This window comes from Aquila chrysaetos, chromosome 6, assembly GCF_900496995.4.
Source record: "Aquila chrysaetos chrysaetos chromosome 6, bAquChr1.4, whole genome shotgun sequence".
Lineage (NCBI taxonomy): Eukaryota > Metazoa > Chordata > Aves > Accipitriformes > Accipitridae > Aquila > Aquila chrysaetos.
Genome location: NC_044009.1, coordinates 32,575,666 through 32,601,312, shown reverse-complemented (window position 1 = coordinate 32,601,312; position 25,647 = coordinate 32,575,666).

Genomic DNA, 25,647 nt, shown 5'->3' with positions numbered 1-25,647 from the left:
AACAAAACCACTAGAATTTACCCTGCTTATGATGTGACATTCCTCTAAAACAGTAATGGGCAAGGTGCTTTGACAATTTCATTGTGTTATTTGCAGAAAGCAGAAGTATTTTGAAGCAAAACCAGTCTTCACTAAAAAGCATTCATGTTGGTTGATATTTCTCATGAAAAAAATCAAAGTTAAAAACTCTGTTTAATTTGCTTAGTGCATAAAGAACAGAATTATGAAAAATTTCAGCACAAACTTCTCAGCATTCCTAAAATTTTGAACTTCACCCTGGAAATTCTAGATGTCATTTCTGATCTTTCCTTTTTCGTTCCTTTTTTTTTTTTTTTTTTTTTTTTTTAAAGCCAACTCCTGACTTCAGGTTGCATTACCTGGTGATTATGTTCAAATGCCTTGTGGAGGAAGGCTGCTAAAGTAGCTTTTACCCTCCTTCCTCCCACAATAATTCTTCCATTATGCCTTACATAGCAGAGCTGCTTCTGTCATGTCACTTGACATGTAGTGAAATAACCTGAAAAAGGAATCTTGCAAGAGAAGGAAGAAACTAGGAGGTGCAGTCTTCTCCTTTGAGGTCAGGACTAAACTCACAGCCAGCAAAGAAAACAGTCTGTGTATTAAGTTTAGCAGTACTGTTAACAGCACATATTTTTGAAAACAACTCAGAACAAATGCTGTTTTTATTACCTTCATATTCCTCACAGGAATATAATGATACAGAATTCATTGCCCTACTTTCTGATATAAATGATGACCCTCCATTAATCACTCAGTTTTACAAGTGTTTTTGCATATGGGTGAACTGCACAATGCTGTTTCTCTGGGAAAATTATAGTTTAAATAATAATGAAACAGCATTTTATAAAAGATATATTCTCCTGATTTGTTTTACTGTCATGAAATGGCTGACTGCATGGAAAATATATGCACAGTTCATCAAATTACTTTCCTATCTTAAAAAATGTAACTGTTATTCTTTCTGATTATTGCAATAACAAATATCTTTGCTTTTAATTGTAGAGGAATTTCTTGCAGAAAACGGTCATGGAATAATACTGCAGGGTTTGGACAATCCAGGGCTGATAACAGAGAACAGACTCTAAGTGATGAGAGGAATATGGGAAAATGAAACTGCACCGAAACTGTTCAAGGCGAGGAAACGAAACTATTCAAGATAGTGTGACATGGAGAAGAAACGAAACTGCAAAGCAAGCATAAAAAGTATAACAAGGTCGAGTATACGTGACTGGCACCAAGATGCAAGTGGTGGGACCATTCGCGTGATCAGAAGAACTTATCCAATTAGATTATTGTTTAGGCGCGTGAACGACACATGCTAACCAATCAACAAATGGCTTACGCGTGATAAAAAGTAGAAACAATATATAACTGAGTATTGTACAATTAAAGATTAGAACAACCTTAACCGTATCAGTGTCCAGTTGTTACTCGGCTCACGTCTCCAGATGGATCCCTGCTTCTTTTAATCAGACGGGGTTATCTAGGGTTTAGCTATAGGGACAATAAATAGGCATGTAGAAATCAACTTTCTGGAGCAGCTTTGTAAATGTTCAGTGTTTGAATAACACCTTTTTTAGATTAAATAGTTTGGACTATAGATGAAAATCTCTAATATGGCATCTGCATAGAAACTAGTATTCTTGCCTACAAAATACATATCCTCATTTCTTATTTTTTTAAAATTTGAATTCAATAAAATACAGTAAAATTATAAGTAATGAATATTAAAGATAATATTGACAATTTCAAATTTGTCTAATTTGATATTGTCAAATTGTTTCTTATTGGTGGCATGTTCAAATGGATGTGATGTGAGATATACAAAAAGTACTTTGTATTCATCGTGTACTTGGTCCTGCACCATAACTTCAAATGGGCAAAATGGCACCTCGGGAAGACTGAAATATTAAGATCTGCAGTGAAAATGGAATAAATTTATAAAACTTAAAATGTCAGTCTCATCATATTATGAGAAAAAAAAAATTAATACTGTGCCATTTCTTTCTCCCCTTACAATCTTTGTCACAATAATGAGGTGTAATAGTCTTTAATATACAGAATTGGTAGGATCCTAGTCAGCCCCAAATTGGTCTCGGCTTTTATGAAAAATGAGGTAAGAAAAAGCCCATCATAGGCTTGTCTTGAATTAGGATTTTGAGATCTCATATAGTATGTTGGAATACGGTGGTACCTTGTCACAATGATAGTTGTGGGAATGACAAATATCACAGACAACAGTAATTTGGTTCTTCCTCCATTCTATAAAGATGATAAGAATGGCATTGTTTTGGGGGACAAAGAAAAAAGAACCTGTTTATAGATGTCAAACCTTTCAGCCTTGCAGTCTGCTTTCCCACAAAGAGCCAAAGCAGACCAAGAGAAACTGCTTTGAAATGAGGTAAATAGTACAGCGGAAGTCTTAACAGCTTTTCAGAAACACACAAACCAGCTGCAATTTAGTACATAAAACTAATGGTGCACTGTTGACTCCCAGCTGCAGAGCAGACAGATGGCAGCATACAGCCATACATTTGTGAAATGAAGTAGAATTTCAGCACTGACCTTCTGAACCAGGATCCCAGGGGGTCACAGAAATTCCATACGTTTGACAGGGTGTCTCACCGCGGCTTCATGGCCTACTTACAGGTAAAAAAAAAAAAAAAAAAAAAAAAAAAGCTGTTCACTGTCTTTACTGGTACCTTTTGAGAATAAAAATATAGGTAACTGGAGAACAGATTGCAAGAATGAATGATAAACCTGACATTAAAAAAAATGCTGTTTGTAATAACCCAATTACATAAGCTCAAAGATATATTTGTTACTATTTTTTTTTTAAGGGGAATGTGTATCTGCATATGGGCTTATGAAAAACAGTTACAAATGTAGACTAACATACAGTTTCAGTTTGAATTCATACTTTTAGAGGGTTGTTTTATTTTAAAACTTTTGAGTGTTGATACTCATACACATGCAGATTTCCAGTAACTTCAGCACATCACACATCTAAAACAGGAATTATATTCATGCTGGTGACTTTCCAAACAGGCAGGACATGTGCAAAGATGTTCAGGAACATCACACGAGACTGTCAGTCTCCAGTAGAATTTTGGCAAGAACTTGCCACAGAAACTATTGATAACTCCTATATGAGCAGAAACAATACTTTATGGCAACCCTCCCCCCGCCCTTTCATTCTGACAGCAGAACCCACATTGTTTAGAAATTACTTGAATACACATGAGGTTCATAGTGCAAAGCAGATGAACAGTAAAAAATTAAAATGACAAAATTTAGGTCATTGTCCCCATCTACCAAAGAAAAATATCACTTGAAGAAATACATCACCACTTACTGGAAGATTCCTCCATGGAAAGTTCATGCTGGTATAACTAGACGGGAAGGATCTCTGAAGCAAGGATTTCCCAGCAGAAGCGGTAAGGTATAGGAGGGGTAAGGAGGGGGCTATAGTTCTAAAAAATCTACAGGTTGAAGTGGAAATAGTTATCCTGTGTTGTCAAAAGACTATCATCTGACTGGAGAAGTAGGGAGAGCATTGCTGGGTTCTCTTCTCTCTGTTAATACCTAAGTCCAGTCACACAAAATCCATGCAGGAAGGTAGAAGAAATGGATAAAATTCAGTTGTCTGAGCAAATGTTGTTTATTTTGCACAGAAAGTTTCCTTCATATGCCCAGATTGCTTTAGTTCTAAATGACTGAGTTTCACAGACCCAAGGATATTATTTCTATCTAGTACAGGAAAGTATCCTGTAAACTGCAGACCAATGTAATGTTTGCTTCAGTGAACATATATGCAGAAGTTGTTCCTCTAAGATCACTAGTTATCAGGGAGTTTCATATTGTATTCCCCCTTTTTGTCACCATCTAACCCAGCACTCAGTCTCTTCTCCAATTTAGTCTGGGAATAACTAGAAAATGGAGTTCCATCTCCCTTCTTCAGGGGAGTCTTTGTCTTCAGTAGGACAAGTAGCATGAAGAATTTGCTCAACCTGACTAAATCTTGAAAGACCGCAAAGTAAATCACATATTTTCATAGCAATCAACAACAAATGTTTAAAAGCATCACGTCCTTTCTCCTGCAGCTGTTAGCAAGATTAGTGGGGCCTCCAGCATCATAAAACATAGGGTATTAACCTCCATGTTAGAGTATATTGATGCAAGAAAGTTATATTGCATAAAGGCTGTGCCACCCAGAGAAAACAAAGTAAAAAAATTAAGATGCATATTATTTTAATTGCATAGCATTATTTTTAAAAACAAAAAAACTTAAAAAAGAAAACCTTTTAAACCTTCAGTGTTTAAAAAAAAAAAATCTGAAAAAAAGACAGAGTCACAGGCTCTCCCAAAAGCATCCTTCTCAAAGAGTAGTCCTTGTCCTACTGGGGAAGAGATGGGGTGGGGGAAAAGGAATTCTCAAACCTGCATTTCCCAAGTCTTGGACGCACGGCTTCATGCGTTAGAAGTCAATGCTTGCTGAGCAAGCAAGCAAGCCAATAAGAAAGGATTCCTGTGGTCACCAGCAGATGAAAATGTGAAAAGTTTTGAAAGACACCAAGAACAAAGTTTCCACAAAGAAGGGAGTCTATGAGTCAATCATCATACATAAGGGATAGACTATGGAAATGCGGGTAAAAGCATATTGCTAGTACCTTTGGTTTTAGGCTTATTTCTTAAGGATATTAAGAAATACTGTTCACTAGAGTTTTTGCTTCCCTGCCTTCCTCCCAGTGATTTTTTTAAACCTATTGGCTAATCTCAGCCAGATTTGATAAAAGTAAACCTGTTAGCTATTAAGACTGAAAGTTTCAGGCAACTATCAGGTATGCAGAAGGGCTAGATGTTATTAGTGTCCTCAGTGAGAAAAAGACTGGAGCCTGGGTACGAGAGTTACTAGACACCAGAGCATGCATATGGGACAGAACTGTTACAAATATTTAGTTAAAGTTTGTATCTCATTCAAAGGCAAAAATAATATAGAAAGCCTTAATAAGTCAAGCTCCATTATTTCCAGTATTAAAAAAAAACCCTACTGGAAATGTCCTTTTGACATTATACAGCATTTTCATATATTGAACAGGGTTTCCATGGCAATAGGTATGTAAGTATTCACATAAAATAAACATATGATAATTTTTCAGGTAGTTCAGATTTGCCTACATGGAGTGCAAGATGAAACAGACAGCCTGAGATTCCTCTTCAGAGAGGAATCTTCACAAAAAGAAAGACAACTAGAAATACTATTTTCTGTTACATCTTCCATCAGTTCTGGTTTCAGCCCAGTGACCTGGCTGTGTCTTCAGGCACTTAAGTCATCACTGTAAATATATTCTGGCTTATTGGGCATGGAAGAAGAGAGAAGAAAGACTATATGACCTGTTGCTACAGCTGTGTAACAATTAAGAAGAAGAAAATTGGGTTTCAGTTCCACAGACTACAGTGGTTTACAGCTACTGTGCTGTTTAGGAGATTGTCTTTGGGTACAGACCTATTCCATGTTTTTGGATGTCAGGATTAAATTACTTTTATTGCTTTGGGAATGTCATCCTTAGACATTGTGCAACTATTTCATGCTTGCATCAGGCTTGGAATGAGTCCTTAGCTAATTAATCATCATGGTGTCATTTAAACTATCCAGTTGAATTTAATGCTAACTAAAGACTTTGCAAATCTGTTTGCCAGAATGCAGGCAAAACACAGGTAGCAATGTCAGTAGCTGGATTCCTGTATCTCCTTAGTTGATGGGTTGGTTATATTTTTAAGCTCATTTTTTTATTTCATCATTTACATTATAGGAATCAAAAGACATTTCATCAAGTACTTTGCTTCCAAGGTCTGCTATTCAAGTTGCCCTTCCTAAGTCAGGTTTTTCAAAGGTAACTGCTGTTGCCTTCTGCCTCCCACAGACATGTAGCATGGCTAGTTTGCTTTTCAAAGCTTTTCCAGCTGAGCATGGGGTTCTGAAAGCTCTTCATAAATGGCAGTGTAGTGTTGCTCTGGCTGCCCTCTCCTACTGACAGGAGCATGCTTGGAAGAAATCAGTCTTTGTGGCTACCCTGATTTCCAGATTGGACATGGATGGCCAGTTCTGCTCAAATACACCTCTGGAATCAATGATGTGACTCCTCTTTCCTCATCTTTTAAATAGACATAAACTCTGAACTGCAGGATGGGCAATGCAAATGCACAGTGAAACGGGTTTAGATGGTAGGAAGAATTCAGCTGAGGCTTCTTCAGTGTTACCTTAAATGCGTAGGCATTTGCCTCATAGCAGCATATACTCAAAACCTGTTACACAGATTGGAGTCACCTATGTCCATTTCTACAGTAGTAGTAATTGCATCTTTGTGGATTCTTGCCTTTTACTAATGGTGTGACTTCAGGGAGATAAAGCAGGCAAGATAGACAGGTAGGGAAGCTGCCTGTATCTCCAGAATTGCAGAGGAGATGGCATGGACATACACAGAGGTGAAATAATGTGACAGAACAGAAAGAAATCCAAAGCTATTAGAGCATTAGTTGGATTAGTCATTAAAATTATTCATAGTCTGTCCTATTTCTATCAGCATATCTGTATAAATGAGGGGTAGAAAGATGGTCAGTTTTTTTACAGCACAGCTTGTACCTTCACTTCCCAAATATCCTTTCTTCAGGCCAGTTACACCAACATGGCATGGGGAGGGACTTTGCTTTCCTTTGCAGTAAGTGGAATATGGAATTGGTCAAGGTGATGCTTTGGATAGAGCTGGAATTCTTTAGCGTACATCTGATAAAGTGCATAGTATAAGAAAACAATTTCAATGTCATTTCTCAGCTGGCTGCTAAATTATTTCTGCCAATCAGACTAATGAATGCACTGGGTTACATTTGTAGTCCTTATTTATATAGTTAGATTTAGAGTCCCCCTCACAATCCTCCTTTAAATTAATCCCCATTTATGTCCTCATTTTAACTGCATATCTCGCAGATGCCTATTTTGTATTTAAGAGAGCAATCCAAAAAAGAACCATCAGGGAAGCAACAGTACAGAAAGAGCATTTCACAAGAGACTACTTTGAAACATATTAGTGAAAAAATACAAAAGCGATTTTTTTCATGGTGTAGCTATCATGCTGTAATTCCTGCCTGAATTGAAGACTGAAGCAGCCTCTATATGCTCTGTTACGTGAACTACGCTAATTCTCCTAGGAGGGCAATGCCATGGTTCAGAATGATAACACTGCAATATCTTTGCTTAACTTCTTATGGTCATCCATAAAAATGTTTAAATAATAAAGCATATTTTAAAGTAATTGTGCTGATGCGTCAGAGGAGGATAACATTACCTAAGAACTGTACCAAATCCCTGAAGCTGGCTCCGCACATAAGCCAGCAGACTTTCAAATCTCCCAGGCCTTTTCCTTGAGTTTGACTGATGAGCGCGGCTGCAGTGGCAGGATACACAAGCTGTCTCAGCAGCATGACAAAGAGGGAGTTGAACTGGACTGGAGCAGAAACACATCCTGGAGGGACTGGGTCACCTGCACAAAAACTAAAATGGTGCTTTCTGCCAAATTTTTGTCCCTGTGGCCATCATCATGATAATATGCATTTTTTTAAAGGAGTAACATTTTTGGAGAGAAGCAACATACATATTCACATATATAGAAAAGAACTTTTGTCCCACAGGTTATTTTGGGTACTTTAATATACATTATTTGCTTCTTACTATTCCTACTTGATGGCATCTCATTATCTGTCTGGCCATACTGAACCCATCTAAGGGTTCACAGCCAAAGCATTTTGTACTTGAGACAGTAGAATGAGTCTTAACATCTATACTTATGAATGAAGGCAAGATGGTATAATATCTGTGCAACCATTTTGTTTGTAGCAGAAATGCTCGTATGTAAACTACAGGACAGAGAAATAAATTTAAAATGAAAACAAAGGACTGAATTATTTGGATAGTTACAGCACATATTACTGCCCTAAGGAAGTGGGGTAGAATGAAGAAGGCTGCTCTCCTTCCTTTGATTTTGGGAATTATACAAAATATCGTTTTAAAATGGCAGAATCACTCAGCATTGCTCTTCTAGCTGTGTCAGCTTTTTCAGTGCTTCAATGTGAAAACTATTTTTACAATGTGTTTAAGTGAAGAGACTGAGTGATGAAGACTGTAGATGAATCTGAAGACAGACTAACAGCCACATGCATTTTTCCTGAGTATTGACCTATAGTATTTGGTTGTATTTTACTTTATATCCCCTTAAAGAGTTTCATATAGCTAGACTGGATTAATTTTTTTTTTCTAGCTGCCTTCTTAGAGTAAGTTGACACAGTCTCCTCATGGTTTTGGCAACAGTTCAAAAGTGACCTAACATTTTCAAGATACATGAAAAAATACAATTCACATTTTGTACATTTCTTGAATATTTTTTCAGTAAGTGAGATTATTATATATGAATGTTATAAAAAATTTAGAATGCTGTTAATAGTTACAACTGTGTGGAGAAGAACTTCCTTTTAAATTCCCAGTATACTTACCCCATCCCATTTTAATAGGAGAAATATTTTCTCCAGGATATAACTTTTTAGCCTGCAAAGTATAACCATATTTGAGATTTTCTCTTATTTTATGTTTGGAAACAAATAATACTATGTAAGCCATCCTCATCTTTCAAAATTCAGTCTATCATCCTGGATAATTATATCATTCTGATTATCATACTATCTAAGAATCTGTTTCATAGTAAAAGCAATTATAGACTACTCATTTGAAAAATAGTACATTAAAAATGCAGTTAGAAAAACTATTGAGATACAAACTCTCTTAATTTCCCAAGGATTTATTTTTTTAATTATTATTCCCCTAGCTTTATAGTTTGGTAGTTAAAGAAATATTGTATTACTGTCAGCATCCAATAAAGCATTTTTAAGTACTTTCTTGAAACTGAAAATCACCTAGTTTGTACCTCAAAAATTCGCAAAGGAAGATGAAGAATGAACCCAATGATTCAGAAGTTATTTAATATTAGCTTGTGATATTTTGACTATCAGCAGGAAATGTTTCCAAATTACTAAGGGCATTTCATAGTTCTTCTGCAAAAGTGCACACTTTCGATTTTAAAGATTCAATATATTTGTGAACAGTGGTAATTTAAAATAACCTTTCTGTTTCAAATCATCCATATTAATTTCATATCTAGTGTCGCATGTGTCTTAACCTTGAAGTAATGGCTGTTGATAGAAGAGCTGTAGGACATCTGAAGAAAACGTAAAGCCATCCAGGAAATGTTTTTAGGCTCAGGCTTAGGCTGTGCTTCATAACTGTATTTCTCTCAAAAAAGGAAAAAACAAGTACTTCTTGCTGTAATCAGCATATATTTTCCATCTTGAATAAGATGCCCCATTTTAATTTCATTTTTGTGTGAGTACTATCACCAACACCCTCCCCTGGGTACAGAGAAAACAATAACTTTTCGTATCAGAATTTAATGTACAGCTTTGTACTAGTGTAACTCTACATGGTTATGATTAATGACCTACCTACTGCATTTTCTTAAGGGTTGGAACTTCAATGTATCAGGTAAAATATTGGCCTCATTGAAGTCAGTAACACAATTCCCATTGACATAAGAAGTTTCAGAATTTCATCCACTGTCCTTTGATTTCACATTGTTCCTGATCATTCGTTTGAGTATTCAGGAGATTATATGTGAAATGAAAAATATCTATTTTTATCTATTCATATTCTTTTAGGTAAGTTGCAAACAGCTATTGTTTCTTAAACATACATAAGTGTTCTTGCTATGCACAAAGAAATCTGGATTTCAAATATCTCTGACAAAATCATGTGAAAACAACACACTGAGTTGATACTTCTCTTGTAATACTTTAGATACATAAGCAAATAAATGTATATACAAGTTTCAGTAATTATGTATTCATATATTTAAACATAAAAATGCATTTTGAATATTTGATTGTGCCATGACCTGACGATCAGAAGTTTAATTTTTTCTAAGCCTGAAAATTCTTTAAAGACCCTACTAGACCTCACAGATCAAAAATAGTTTTCAATGCTTAAATAAATAATGGTTCAGTCACTTTTCCACATCTAGTAAATATGGAAGTCTAATAATAAGTAAAAGTAAATCTAATACTAAGTAATACTAAAAGGGGTAAGAGATATAAAGGGCACAGAAAAGGCTTTTCAACATGTTCTTTGCTTTGGTCCCTTGTGCGGTGTCAGTGCTGCAGAGCCAGAAGCAAGGCTGTGTGGACAGAGCTGCTTTCTCTGGCAGTAGTATTCCCCTCTTGGCTGTCAGCACGGTTGTATTGTTCACTGTCTATGACACCATGGGCACCAAATACACAAATTATAAAAATAAATACCAACCCCAACTTGATTCAACATTACTACCTGATATCCTGTATCCACTAAAGTCTTTTGTCTTCACATGTTTAACTGTACTGGGTTTCAGAGTGATCCACTTAATGTGGCAGTGTGTCCTAGTAACTAAAATGCCTAGTTACAAAAAAGAATGCCAAACATGAAAAAACAAAAAGAAAAAAAAAAATACAACCTCTCAGACACCAGGAGACAGGGTTTATGCTTAAAATGAGCTCTGTGACTTCCCTTTCCTGTATGTAAAACTGGCATTTACATGTAAACTTAGTATAAAGTCTCACTTTTGTGAGACTCAGTGTCTCAATATCTTGGGTGGAAGGGGATATAGATTTATCATAAGATAATATTAATACAGCTATTTAAGGTATTACACTGGTAATAATGTCCAAACTGTAGAGCTGTATTAGGTTGTGTTTTAACCATCTAAGGAAAAATTAAACATGAGCAATTAGATAAAACTTTGATGCCATAGAGAAGAGACTGACTGATCCTAAATTATACTATACTGTAAAACAAGTGCTCAGTAGCATCAGAGCAACAATAAATTTCTGCTGTTTGACTACACTGAACCACAGCAGCATTACCTAACGTATCTATTCCGTCCCTAGTACATCAGTAAGGGTTGGTTCAGTGCTGTCATCAGAAGAAAGGTACCAGAGCTGCAAAAAAGATTTTTACCTGAACAGCCTGATTATGTCAGGATTTGAATGCCTGTTCTTTGAATGAAATGCTTGATTTGTCAGGAGAGAACCATACCAAATGACAGGCAGAAATGTGTATAGGCATCCATGCAGTCGACCTAGAATAGCAAAACATATAAACAATAATTTGTAACTGTAACTATCAAATAGAGTAGATTAGCAGCTGAAATTGTAAAAAGGCATACTAGAACCCTGACAGCAGTCTTAGAGAAGATATCCAAGGAGGTTTGCAGAATCCCATTTTATGCTTTTACTTGCAAGAAGTATGAACACAGAGATAAAAACCTGGCTTGTTTCATCTTCCCTCCAACCTGACCAGGTCTAATGGAATTCTGGCTATCAATAAAACAAAAGGGTGATTGAATTTTGACACTCTTCTTGTGAGACTGAATAATAAAACAGAAAACCTTCATCTTTGACCATGCTCCCAAGAGAAACCCCCTGCATTTATGTTAAATTAATATTTGATGTCATTCCATTTAAAAATTGGTGATATACACTATCACTTGGTAATAATAATTTCATTTCAATTTGATTAGATGTGCTTCAGCTTATTGTCATATTCATTAACTACATTCACTGCAATGGGAGTGTAATGCTAATCTGTTTGTTTGGATTAATTTCCCACAGTCAAACAACCTGGGAAGAAGTACTCTTTCTGGGTTTTATAGATATGTAACTTGAGGAAATCTAGTTCTGAATCAAAAGTGCGAACCTGCGATTACTGTCCCTGCTGTTAACATAGGTATAAAAAAATATGAAGTTACAACGAAGTGCCAGGCTGATGGTACTTACCATTACTTATCATGATTCGCAAATTGATTTGCTGCCCTTACATATCTTTAAAAACCAGTTGTGCTTTTTAAATACCATCATTTTTCATAAGCTGATGAGTAAGACTGAGATTTAGAGCCTCCCAGCAAACATTCCTGCCATGATCCAATTCTCAAAAGAACACATTTACAATATGAACTCCTCGATTTTGTTTTTCTGCTGTACGTTGTTTGTGAAAAACCTCAAGACTCCCAGAAGCGTTCTTTTCCTGTATTTCTGTATTCACATGAAGATTCTCACCCTTCAGCATTTCTTTTGCAACTGAAGCTAGTAGGACTTTCCTTTATAAATACACAGGGAGTATGCATCTGCATCACAAATTATGTCTGATTTTTTTTTTTTAGTCAAAATATGAGTAAAACTGATCATAGGACAACCTTCTCCCATCCTTTTGAGATCTTCTGCTTAAATTTGTCTTGATTCAGAATACTGACTGACATTAAAATGAAGTTAAATATTATAGGTGGCCCCAGACCCATCTACAAAACCAGACATGAATCCTAGGCTCCTCAGGATTCAGTACTGCATGTATAGGTTTGAAATACCACATGCCTGGGTGAAGGAGCACCTTAAGGAGAACCTCATGTACCTCAATGTCTTATGATCGTAAATGCTCAACTCGAAAACCTGTTAGGAAAACAGTACCTTCCCAGTCTAAACTAGCCATGATCTTACCAGACGGTCACTCCGAAGGACTCTCAAAACAACAGTCACCATTTAAATGTTACTTACCTTGAACATAGGTATTTCTGTGTTGAAATGAAAAAAAAATAGCACAGAAAATATAAACAAAGGGTGTTTGGATAACAAGATGTAACGTTTCCTGAAAAAGCTGAACAACATCAAAACCATTCTTGCGAATTCTCGCTCAAACAGGAATTGTTCCTGAGCTTGCAAAAAGGACTTTAAATTTTATGAAAATTATTTTAAGAACCAAATACTGATAAGAAAGTTTAATTTTAGAAAAACAAGTCCAAATAGAAAACAGTGGCAAGTTGTCTAGTGATAATTTATATTTTATTTACAAATTGACTTTACCAAACTGCAATCTGATCTTTTCAGAGAAGAGCACCACAGGGCTCTTAATACTTTCATTACAAAGCAGCAGCTACATACACTCTTTTTACAGGCATGTGCACTTACTCAACCACCGACTGCCACAAGGTGTCCTCTCAGTAATTGTTCTCTATTAGAGGCAGGGAATAGCGCTCCCCTTTCAAATGGATTTTTTCCATAAAATTACAATCTCAATCTCTGAATTTAAGTGACTCTTTCTCCTCTATTATACTCATTTAATTCTACTATGCAGGTGTTTGAAAGTTATTTGGAAAAATACTTAGATGTCTGAACATCTGGAAATAAAGTTTATACATTGCCATGTTACCATTGTATGGTAGCGGATAAGCTTTTTTTCCAGATTAAAAAATGTACAGCTATAGGGACATAGATTCTGTGGAGTTTATGATTTTAAGCAAAGGGATCAAACGCCTTGTTAATAAAGGGGTCACCAGAAGTTCAGATTTGCCATAATAATTTTTTTCTGATAGCCATCACTGTATCAATGATACTTTGCCTCTATTGGGAAGGTTTTCTACTAAGCCAGGAAAGCCAGTAGTCTTTCAAACCTCTGCTTCTTTTTGTTGTTGTTTCAGTATTTATCTAAGTTCAAACTGTGCAAAGTGTGCTGGATCTGAGTTCTCACTGTTTGCTTTGATACTCATGTTTGAACAGTTCAGGCCATATTCTTTCCCCAAACCTCTAGGGATCTCACAAAGTAAGCATTGCTCAGGACTCCTTTACTTAAAATTATATCCTACCTAACAAATTCAATCATTAGCGGAATGGATCAAGCATGCTAGGAAGGTTCTCTACAAACCAACATTCAGTGCAAGTAGAAAAGGGAAGGAGAACTAATGGAAAAATCTGTAGGGCTTTTAGTGAAGACAAACAAGAATTCATTCGAATTCTTATTCTAGCTGTGATCTGTTCCCAGTGGTATCTAAGAGGGGAGAGTGGGAAAGGAAGGATCAAATGTCTCTAAGAATATACATTAAGGAAAAAAATTATCCATGCACATTAATCCTACTAATGGCAAAAGTAAGATAATTTTTTAATATAGGCCTTGCTATGTAGATTAAAATTACTCTTCTGCTTTACTCTGCAAGAAGATTCACAGTGGAGGCTGTAAAAGAAAAAATACAGTTATTTCTTCCTGTCTGACCCATTTTTAGCGCAGCAGCCAACAGGACAGAAAGACTACTAAAACTACATGTGAACTCATAGTTGTTCCTTGGTATTTAAAAGAAATATATCCTGAATCAAATTTATCCTTTATGAATTTAGCTAAATAAATGCCATAAGGAGTGATGGCAAGAGTAAGCACACAAATAACCAGCTTCGTAGATTCTGGTGGCCCCAATGATTATCTTTCAAGTTAGAGAAATTTAATCTTTGAGTTACAGTGTTTCCTTCACAGTCATTAACAGGTATTTGTATTTTGAGTTTAAACAGTAAACTGTTTAATGTAGGAAAAAAAGTGTCTTGGTTTTCCACTGTCAACAGACAATACTAAGACATTTTCTTAGGCTTCCTGTGTATTGAGTTTTCTAGGGTGCAAAATGGAGATTAATACCTACTGTTGTAAAGGCATCTTGGGATGGTAAGTGGCAAAACAGCAAATCCAGGGCCTTTAAGGTCATGAAGCCTGTTGCATAATACAGTCACTCTAACACCATAGTTACTGTTATTACAAAAGTCAGAACCATACTGCACGTCAAGACCAGTCTTCTACCTAGACTTAGAAAATTACGTTTCGTTGCATAAAGGTTCTGAACAGCTGCCACACAATTTATTAGAGGATGGAAAGAGGTATCTAAATGATAAGAGCAGCTGCTCCATTGCGATCATTTGTCTAGATGTAGGTAGACTACACAGCCAGTTCCTTAAAAATGAGGCTTGTGTCCCATAAAGTCAGATATGGATCTTTGCTGCTGTGCTTTGCTTTCCAAGTTTGTCCTCTGTAGCCAACATCAAGCAGTGCCTCATTCTGTTGGTTTGCGAGTAACAGGTTGAAGAATTAACATATGGAAAAGTCAAGGCTTCAAGAAAAAATGAAGCATATTGAAGTCCCTTGTCTCATGTCACTTTCTCAGTTATTCTGTATCTTACAAACCAGTGTCACTTTGTCAAACATTTTGTGTTGCTTCTTATGTCTGTATCTTGAAAATTTCCAAGACGTTTGAATAGTAATACACAATGTTCAGATAGACATCTGTCAAGCCCAGACATATCAGAAGCAATGATTTTGTGTGGCTGGTTTGGGACAAGGTGATTGATCAGATATTCTCTTTTGCTGTGACCTCCTGTAGAAGTCACAAGCAGAGTGTTTGCAGACTACATCTGCTCATTCATCCTCAGCCAAATTCGGATCTCTTAAAATTCATAACAGTCCTATATGCATAACAGAGAAAGCTACCATGGTAATGCAGATCCTGGGAAGAAGAACAGCCATCTTTTTCTAGTAACAATATTACAAATATATTGCAAAAGTAATTCCAACACTTGAGCCAATACTATATCATTATCAAGTGCAGGACTTTCAATGCTTCCTCACTGGCAAAGCCTTTAAAATCTTATCCAATATATCTCATTGTGTCTTTCATTTTTTACAGTCTTTTTCTCCTTGCTGGTAGTGTTGCAAATATGAATCATAAAGTGTGTTTGCATAATATTGGGGTTTTGGTTTTATTTTTTTACATGCAAGGTGGAACCAAATGCTTTAATTCTAAAAAATTAACTACTAAAAATGTGACTCACTAAATCCTGAAGCTCTTAAGCACTTCAAAATTAGCTCATATACTACTTTGGACATTAGAAATTATGGGAGTCAAACATTATTTGTCATTTACCTTAGTGGTAATATGTCAGAGGTCTAATACTTGCTAATACTGAAAGAATGGGTGTCCAGGCTACTACCCTTAGTGATGATGTCATTCAGCCATTCACTTGGGCATACCTCTAATTTTAGACGTGGACCCATTGAACCCAACTCTTGCTTGAAAACAGCAATGTAATTCAGGACCTTGCTGGATGAGAACCCAAAAGCTGTTCATTTCAATCTACAAGAGCAGCCATTAGAGAGATTCTAGTTTAAACCACTCACAAATAAGAATTTTAACGTATTTACATCCCTTCTGTACTTCTTGTGCCTAGAGGCAAATGATCCTCAAGATACAGCACATTGGAGCCCAAAACATTAGCTGACTTGCCCAAAGTCATGCTTCAATTTAGTGGCAGAAACAGGAAAAAAATCTGGTTTCTCAATTAATATCTGTGAAATATACCATCTCCTTTTCTGTTATCCTTCCCTTCCATTTCTGTTCTCTCCTCTCACTCCCTCCCACCCCTTTCTCCTGCAAAAGGATTAAATGAAAAATGTACAGAAAGGTCAAGGACAGACAGTTTTGTTACTGATTCTTAAAAGAGGTTTACAGTTAAGTACTGACAAGTACAGTCAGGAGTCATCCAGCTATATTCTCTTCCCTATAAAAGAAAAAGATGAAGCATCCACCAGCAAATACATGCTATGGCCTTAGTATATCCCACCAATGATAGGCTATTAAAACAGCAACACCATATACTACCCTTCATTACTATCCCTTGTCTTACTAAACATTTGTTTCACATCTATCAAACCATTCAGTACTACTTTCTGGTTTATATCATACTCAGTATTCCTTGAAACAATAATTTATTGCTCATTGGTATGGCATATGGCACAGTCAATAGAAAAATACCATTTCTGGGTATTTTACTTCCTTATGGGCTGAGTTTGCCTCCATTTCTTTTTCTGCAGCTTTATTCACAGGCTTTTTACTCAAAGCATCATGACTACTACATTTACAGTGTTGCTCTCTAGATGACTGACTTTTCTTTTTTTGTCAGTCTTTCTGGACTCTTTAGTGGATCTGATTGTTCAGAAGACAATAGAGCTGACACTTTAATTCACCACTGCCCAGTCTATGCTTCTGCAATTCCTTAGAGTGCACTGAAATTCCAAAACATCCTACTTTTGATTAAAACAAACCCCCAAATATGTAAATTTGGCTCTAAAAATATCCAGCTTCCTTGTTCTCAGGTTTTGAATGTATCTGAAAACAGGAAGGGGGAGAAAGGAAATATTAGTTTAAAAAAAAAAAACACACACACACTTTCAAATCAATATTATTGTTCAGCCATACTGCAAAAGAAATTTAAAGGAGGGTTTTGAATGAAACAAGGATCAGATATTCACATTCTCCAGAAGTGAACTTCCCGATTACACCTAACCCCAAAATCTTATGTGATAAAACCACCCTCTTAATCAGGCAACGATCTGGGAAAAAAACCAAAGCGTTAGCAAGCTGAGCAGGTTTTGTCCAGGTTGAAAAAATAGCTCCACATGATGCTAGTAGCCTCAAACTCTGCAATCGTCAGGCAATAACCTCCTGTGTCACAGAAGCATCTGGGAACTTGAGAGCAGGGAATAGTGGGCCATTTATGGCAAATGCAGTCTTGATCCCATTCCATCTGAGATCAACAGTGAAATCACAATTTCTTTTAATGCTGAAGGAAATCCTCTACAACTTAGTCTATTAACAAAAAAATAGTTTCTCCCCAAATGTACATATGTAACATTTTATAGTACTGCTCCTTCAGACTTCAAATGTAACAATATAATATATAGCTTATATAGACTTAATAAAATATCTATTATACAAATGGATGTTACATCAAATAAAGCCATGTTACATAATTGGTTGGATGTTTCATCTTTATTAAGCTGTGGTTTTCATTACAAACCTACTCAAATCAATATTTGATGCCTTTGCAATGTTCATCTTTTTTAAAATGAGAATTTTCTTGCTCTCTCTGGTATCTTTTAATGTCCTGTTGTGAAGAACTTTACATGATTCCTTCAACAATTTCATGAGTCTAGTTAAGGCGTTTATTAACACTTGTTAAGAAGGTAATTCCAATACTGTGGAATTACCATGTTTTCTCTTGAGAACCAGAGAGGTCCCACCTATAAAACTTTCCCTATCCCTGGAGCAACAGGACTGAAACATTGCCCTGGAGAGCTGGAATTTTTAATTCTGCAGGGAAACAATTTCTTTATTCTTGCTCTAGACATTCAGACTGACCAATTAATAAAAAATAGAATCCGGACTACCACCTGACCCTGGCAACAGAAATTTTTCATTTTGTATCTAGCTTTCAGATTGCTATTATCACAATGAATGATTCTCCAATGCATACTGCAGTTTCAGTAACACTTATTATGGATTGCCTACAGTCAGTACCTGATTATGTCTAATTTTCTCTAAACAAAAGGCTTTTCCTGAGAAAACTATAGCAATATAAACTATGCTCGTGTTTCATATACTTAGATTTTTTTGAGGACATTTTAAATACTGAAAGGACTATCAGGGAAATTCTAATTAACCCTGAAAGTATGAAAATGAGAGGTGAAACACTTTGAACCACTTGTAAAAATAGGATGTAGTCAGCCTTTTTTTTAAAACTTGGATGTCCTCTGTGGAAGTCTGCTCTGCCTTAGAATATGCATTTGTTGAATATTATTACTGGTGTCACTAGACTGTCTTGTCTGAAGAAATGCTCTCTTCTGTACTTTTTTGTTTACAAATTTTGTCAATGGAGTGCATAGCTGTTTGAATAATACTGTAGACCTACTGGATATGAAATTGCTCTCTCACTGGAGAAAATGGAGTAACTATGCCAAGTCATAAAAATGTATACATTTAAGGGCACACTCAGGGCAATATAGTGTTTTTTAATTAAGATCTCAATGTGATCAATAAATAGTAAGATATTAAATCTTAAATTCACTCTAAGGTAGATAGTACCTGTTTTAAAAAATGAATGAATTGAGCATAGAATTGTGGCACAGTTGAGATAAATTTCAGGAGGAAGGATGTCTTGTGCTGATGCGCTGTATTGGGCCTTGAATGATCTTGGATCCCTGCCCAGCACTACCCTCAACTTCACCTAGAGCCACATACACTCCTTTAGTCAACATTGCAAAAGTATTTAGATATTTGAAGATGCAGAGAGGTGTCTGCTAAGGTTTTGAAAACACTTAACTACACTAGGCAATTATATTGTCTTGACTTTGAATTGGACACCTGATCTCAAATGTGGCCTGTACACAAATGATAAATAGCGTAAAGTCCTTGTTCAGACAATACCTTATCTAAGACTCAAATTGATCATCACACCTCAGCAACTGAACCAGAAAGTTAAGTCAACACCTCCTCATGCCTGGGGACAGTTCATTTTCAGTAACTGACAGAATTTGAGTTGCTGTGATTTAGGGCACAGTTAGCCATCCATAGGTCTTCTGAAGGTTTCCTTCCTCTCTACCTCCCATGGTCACTAAGTAGAGAATTTTGAATGGATATTTTGAATGCCCTTTGGGTACCAGAATAAATGCCATCATTTAACTATGGATATCAATTTCTGGTTGAGGTTTCTTCATTCCTTTTTTCCCCTCAGTATTGCTAAAGGATAAATGTATTAATGTTCTCTGAAGAGACTGTAACTGGATCAGACAGCATCATAAGAAAAATGTGAGCAGACTCATTTGTCATGCTAAGGCTAGACATATTCTAAGAGAAAACAGAATGCAGTTTCTTTGTATAAATAATTGGGAGTTCAGAAACATTTTCATTTTATTGTTTACTCACATAAAGATTCTAATTAGTGCAGATCAGTGAAGCCCATGATCATCTTACACCATTTGGAAAATCCACTGACAATAAGACTCTTTCACCTTCCTTAACCCTTCCTGGTTAAATGATTTAAAATCAATCTAAGATTAGATTGTAGTAGATAGGAGTTATACTCTGATCTTAAGTCTGCCAAGCTCTAGAACTTAAGGTCCAGAAGAGGGAGTAATTCCCAGAGACAATTTTTTTCTAGTGGGAATAATGTATAAGTTTATCTCCAGGACAAGTGTGACAGCTTGCGCAGGATATCTTAGCTGCTTTAATCAAAAGACTTTCTATGTAGCAATGCACTGGACTACACCTGGAAGTAAAAGGGAGGAGGATGAGAAGAGCAGAGGATAGAAACTACAGCTATTGATATGATAAGCTCAGGGTGGGTAACTCCACTGGACAAATACACTGTCTGTGTTGCACTGGGTGCTTTCCAAGAATGGTGCCAAACAGAGTGCCCTTTTACCCCTGAAATAAGGTCCACATCAGCATAGATCAAAGTCCTCAGGCACCGCATAAAGCTGTTTGGGAACTAACAGATAGTAATGGGTAAAGGAATAGGGGATATGAAATCTTTAAGCTCTCAGTTCCACCTCATGGAGGCTAAGTGTAAGCTACTCTGTTCACTAAAAATCTCTGGCTTCCGATTACGTATGATGTCTCACCATTGTCCTTGCAGAAGTCATGAAAGAATCCCCAAGTGCAAAGCACCAGCCAGGCTGGTTTTCCAACAGCTTCACAGACAGAATCCTTGGCCTTCAAGTGCTCTTGAGATCACAGTCTTATTTCCCCCTAACTAAACCTAATTGTCAAGTATTCTTGAAAATGGTTTCATGAGTTATGGCAGTGGAGTACAGGTGTGGGCCCTAAAACACCCACTGAATACTCATAAGCATCCAGTACTATTTACAACATTGCAAGCTCACCAAACTCCTCATGAGTGTCTACCATCAACAACATACTACACTGTGAATACTAATAGGGGAGAAGAGATAGTTTCCTGTTAGGAGTAATGGTAGAAATGAGTGCATTCTATTCCCAGGCTTTTCAACACACATGCATATATTATTGCAGTAAAATCTTAGGAAGATATTAAAAAGGGGGGGGGGGGGGGGGGGGGGGAAGGAAGATTTCCACTGCTGGATATCTTTCAGTCATTTTTAGGCATGCTGCTAACATAGCAGTATTTGTCACAAATTCTTGCACAAGGCAACAGGACAGTTAGTGGGAGTAGAAACTATCCCTGAATAGTCACTGGCTCAAAAAAAAGGTTGTACATAAAAATATGATGTCCCTCAGTATCACAAGAGAAGCAAGCTGTAGAGGTAGTAGCTAAAAATTGAATTTATGGTATCATATATTGTTCATAAGGCAAGGAAAAATAAGGGGATGTAGTAGAAGATGGTTTGAAGAATTTCAGAAATAGCTTCTGACTCTGGAAAGGCAGTCAGACATATTGAAAGGAAGTTCATTCAAACTGGATGGTAAAATGTCAAAGAGAATATAACATGTTTCAAATGTGAAAGAATTTGATATTTTGCTGGAATGCATACTTAAGCTGCATGTATATTTAGCAATATAGCTTGGAAAAAGTATCATGTTTGTGGAAGTCAATTAAGGTGCTGGATTTTTTTGATCTGGGGGAAATTTCAGAAATTAATCATCAAGTTGGTCCCTCGGTATTCTCAATAGTCAAATCCCATCACACATGTTAAAACTGAACTGTAGTAAAACACTGGGAATTTGGAATAATATAAATGAACACTGTGTATTTAGACTGTTTTATGTGCAGAGAATTTGTCCTTGCTGAAATTCAAACCATGCTGAAACTATCTGCTCTGATACCTTCTGCCAAAGTAAAATCTGCTGACTCTCTGTAAGGAATCAAGTCATATGTAGCACCTAAAACTTCTTATACTGTAAAAGGAGGAAAACATTTTCTTAGAACCACTGGATGTACATCATAATTCACATTACAACAAGATTTAGTAAAATGAAAGCAGATGAAGCTAGAAATACAGTGTTATTGAACAGAATGGGTCTTATCACTTCTTGGGTGACTAAGTCACATGAAAATTGAAGTATTTGGAGAGCTCCTCAAATGACCATAAAATCCTATTTCCACCCACTCAGCAAGCAAGCAAGCAAATGTTTCTAAAGTGGCCTGAAGGACATACTTGTAATACATGACAAGAATACATGTGCCAACTTGCACTGGTAGGCAATAAGAAAATCCTGTATTTTTTTATCACAGACATTTAAAGAAGGTAGAACCCTTCACCTTTAAGTACAAATACTACAGTTACATACACAACATCATATACCACCTTTGTCCTGACCCAAGGTTAATACTATCCTTTGATCAGGAATCCTAAAACAAATATAAAAACAGCTGGACTGGAACACTGCAAAGCAAAAGCTGAGTCTTTCAAAGTCACTGAAAATATAAACACAATAACCTTTAATTTCAGTAGACAAAATTTGCTTTCTCTTTGCAGAGAAGATTACCTCTACCTCTTGCCAAAATACAAGCATCAATTAAAGTTTTGAGCTGCTTAAAAGATCATGCAGGGTTTAGTTAAAATTTTGTTGGGTCAGCTGGTGTGGATGTGAGAGCCATATCATCTTTTTCTAGGAATGTAGAATGGAGATATTTTTCTTTCTATCATCCTCCCCTTTCAATTAAAACATTTTCCTGATGATTTCTAGATACAGACAGACTTTCCAAATAAGCAACTAAATTTAGTGACTTTTCATGTTTAGAAAGGAACTGCAGCTTTCACACTTGAATGGGTATTCTATAGGAGTTTCTACAAGGTTCTGTTAGCAACAAAGCAACATTAATGGAAATGTACCTCCAGAAAAAACTGTCAATCTCTAATTTATGTATGTTTAAACAAGTACAGTTGTACAGTTGGAGTCAATTTTGAAATTCAAATGAGTTTGTACAAACTACATCACATTTTGCTGTGCATTTTATAAAATGATCAAAAGAGACATGAAATGAACATTGAGACAGAAGCTCAAGCGGTTGAATCTCTTTCTGAAAACCAAAATTAGAAATACCTCCCCTTCATTCAGTAATAACCTAAAATAACTCACAAGAAGGTTGAGAAAGAGCACGGGAAGAAATCTTAAAATCATGATCACTGAATAGAAGTGAAAGCAAGTAATTGTTCAAGATCCAACTCAATTAAAAAAGTTAGTCTCATTATTTCATTAGAATTTTATGCAAAAGGTAAAAAATATTAGTTTAAAACAGAGATACAACATACAAAACAGAAAATGCCTTTAGAAAATAGCAAAATATTTTAAAACCACCAGAATATTTACACTAAAATCTAATGTTTATCATTTAAAATATTGTTGTAACCTTTGAAAGGAGTCATGGCTCCAGTTCTCCTCAGTGGGTAAGACAAGACAAAACTCTCACAGTATATGATCACAGTGTATACAATTGTGCAGCTATGCAGTCACAAATGCTGCCTGCAGGGATCTAACTCAACATTGTGTGGGTGCAGGGCTACTCATTTTAATTATTCTTACTCCGGATTCATGAGGACAAGGCTTGCAGTTCACTGCAAATTTATTTATGCCTAGTGGCTTGCTCATAGGAACATCATAAAAATGTTCATCACATCTGACAAAAATGTGGGAAAGGAGAATGTGTGTGCATCTACTTTGTGTTTTCCTGTAGGGGAAAAAAAAAAGGGCAGTCTCAACTCAGAACTTCTGTCTTTATACATTTAGAAGATCTGATTCCCCTCTCATTGAACAGGTAGCTGATAACCACAAGCCACTATTCCACAGGCATCAATAATCACTTTTATTCCATTTTTACTTTCACATAGTTGCTACTGTCACGTGCAGATTACACTGTTGTGAGGTCACTCACTGCGTGACACTTTGCTTTTAAATTCTTGGGAAATGTGTGTTCCACTTAGTTGCAGACCCACACAATAATCTCCCACAGGCCATAGAAACATCTACGCTAAACATCAGGCAGGCAGGCAGGCTGTGTGTGTGTGTGTTTACTGTTTGCCTTTGTCAATATAACCCTGCCCTGTAACAATGCTTCCCAGTTTGAGAGTGATATTCCTAGTAGTGTAAACCAGTAGTGAAAAGCTGTTTCAAACATCTACCACAGTATCTAGGATGTCAGGACTGTATAACCCTGGGGAGTCACACTGTTGCCAAGCCCATGGCCACATCTAAATTCAATAAAGTGAGACAAATTGCTGTAGCTGTAATAATCCTTAATGGAAAAGGATGCCCTAGTGAAAGTACATTAATACATTGAGATGACATATCACTCCATTCTGGGAAGCAGTTACCAAAACATTATATGGTCAAGGAACTTGTATGCTCCCAGATACTGCACAAATCATCCCAAATGTTGGGATGATACTTGCATATAAACACATACATATTGTCTGTATACAAAATAAATGAATAATTAAAATATGTAAAGAAAACAGACTAAGCTGTTTGATTTGCTATTTAAAACAACAGGCTTACACAGTGCAATAAAATATTAATTCACCATGTTTTCCTTTTGCTGATCTATTTTTCTGGATTGATTACCTCTGAAAGCTTTCCTGACATGAGCTTTTGTACGCTGACAAAAGGGAGGTGAAGCGAAGCATCTTGATTAGCTACAATGCAGATCAGCTGCTAGTCAAGCTTACCAGAGCAGGAAGAAGAGAGAGCATGTGGTGAGAAAACTGCATCTATCATAAGTTAGGTTTTATGGAGAAGAGTAATCTACCCTCACATTTTCACAGAAAGCAGAAAAACTAGCAGATAATACTTACAGCTGAGCTTCTAAATTGGCTGGCTCAGTTCTTTTGAGAAATAGTAACAGAAAGAGCAGTTAGATTTGATTGTTGCGCAAGCTGTGGTTGTCATAACAATTAATGTGCTGCCTCATAATCAGTGGGTTTCAAACAAGAGCCATGCCTTGAGCCATGCCTGGATTCCTGAGGCCACCTGCCCTTAGCAAACTTTGATTATACTCGACTGTAACTATATCGGTGTTTATCGTCTATTCAAGTGTCCCTGAAAAAATACACTTTTTAACAAAAACCCACAGAAAGGTTTTTATGACTATCTACTGAACTTAAAAGGCAAATAGACTTGCTGAACTACTTCTGCATAGTATATTAACATCCTCCAAAGGAGTATAATGTTTGTTCTTCCCTTATATGAGGATCTAGCCTTACTATTAAGTTCAACCTTCTAAAGCCTATGAATACCATCGCTTACATTGTGCATGAAGATGGAAAAAGATATATCTGTAACAGCCACAACTGTTAAGCTGCTATTTTAACTAGGGCTAAACAGGTGCTTTATCTGTGCATCACTAGCTTGCTTTCCAGATGAACCCACTTAATTTTTAGTAATTGTTCTGACACAGATTATCATAAGTAGTTATGTGTTACCTGCCAGTGAAATAAATGAGACCTCTTTATTTCCATGTAAAGGTATGCTGTGATTTGATAAACTAAGCCCAAAGTACACATAGAGATTTATTCTATACATTATTGTCATTCAGTTACAAATCTCTTAGGATTTCAAAAATTTGTTTCTTTCTCTTTTTCTGCTTTGTAGGCAAAATGTAGTGAAAACAGTATTTTCTAACAAACAACCCTTTACTGAAATTGTAGTTTCATGGGTTTACTGTTTCCTAAGTTATGAAAAACATGTAAGTACTATTAAAAACTGTTACTAAGTCCTCTAAGAAGTCCACACTGACTCCCAACAATAAGCTTCATCAAATAGCTGTATTATTCAAGAAAAGAAAAAAGAACAAAAACCATAGAAGCCCGAACAAAAATGTGACACGTTTGTACATATATTACAGATGTTATGTTCCATCAGAGGCAAAATATTTGTTCTGTCT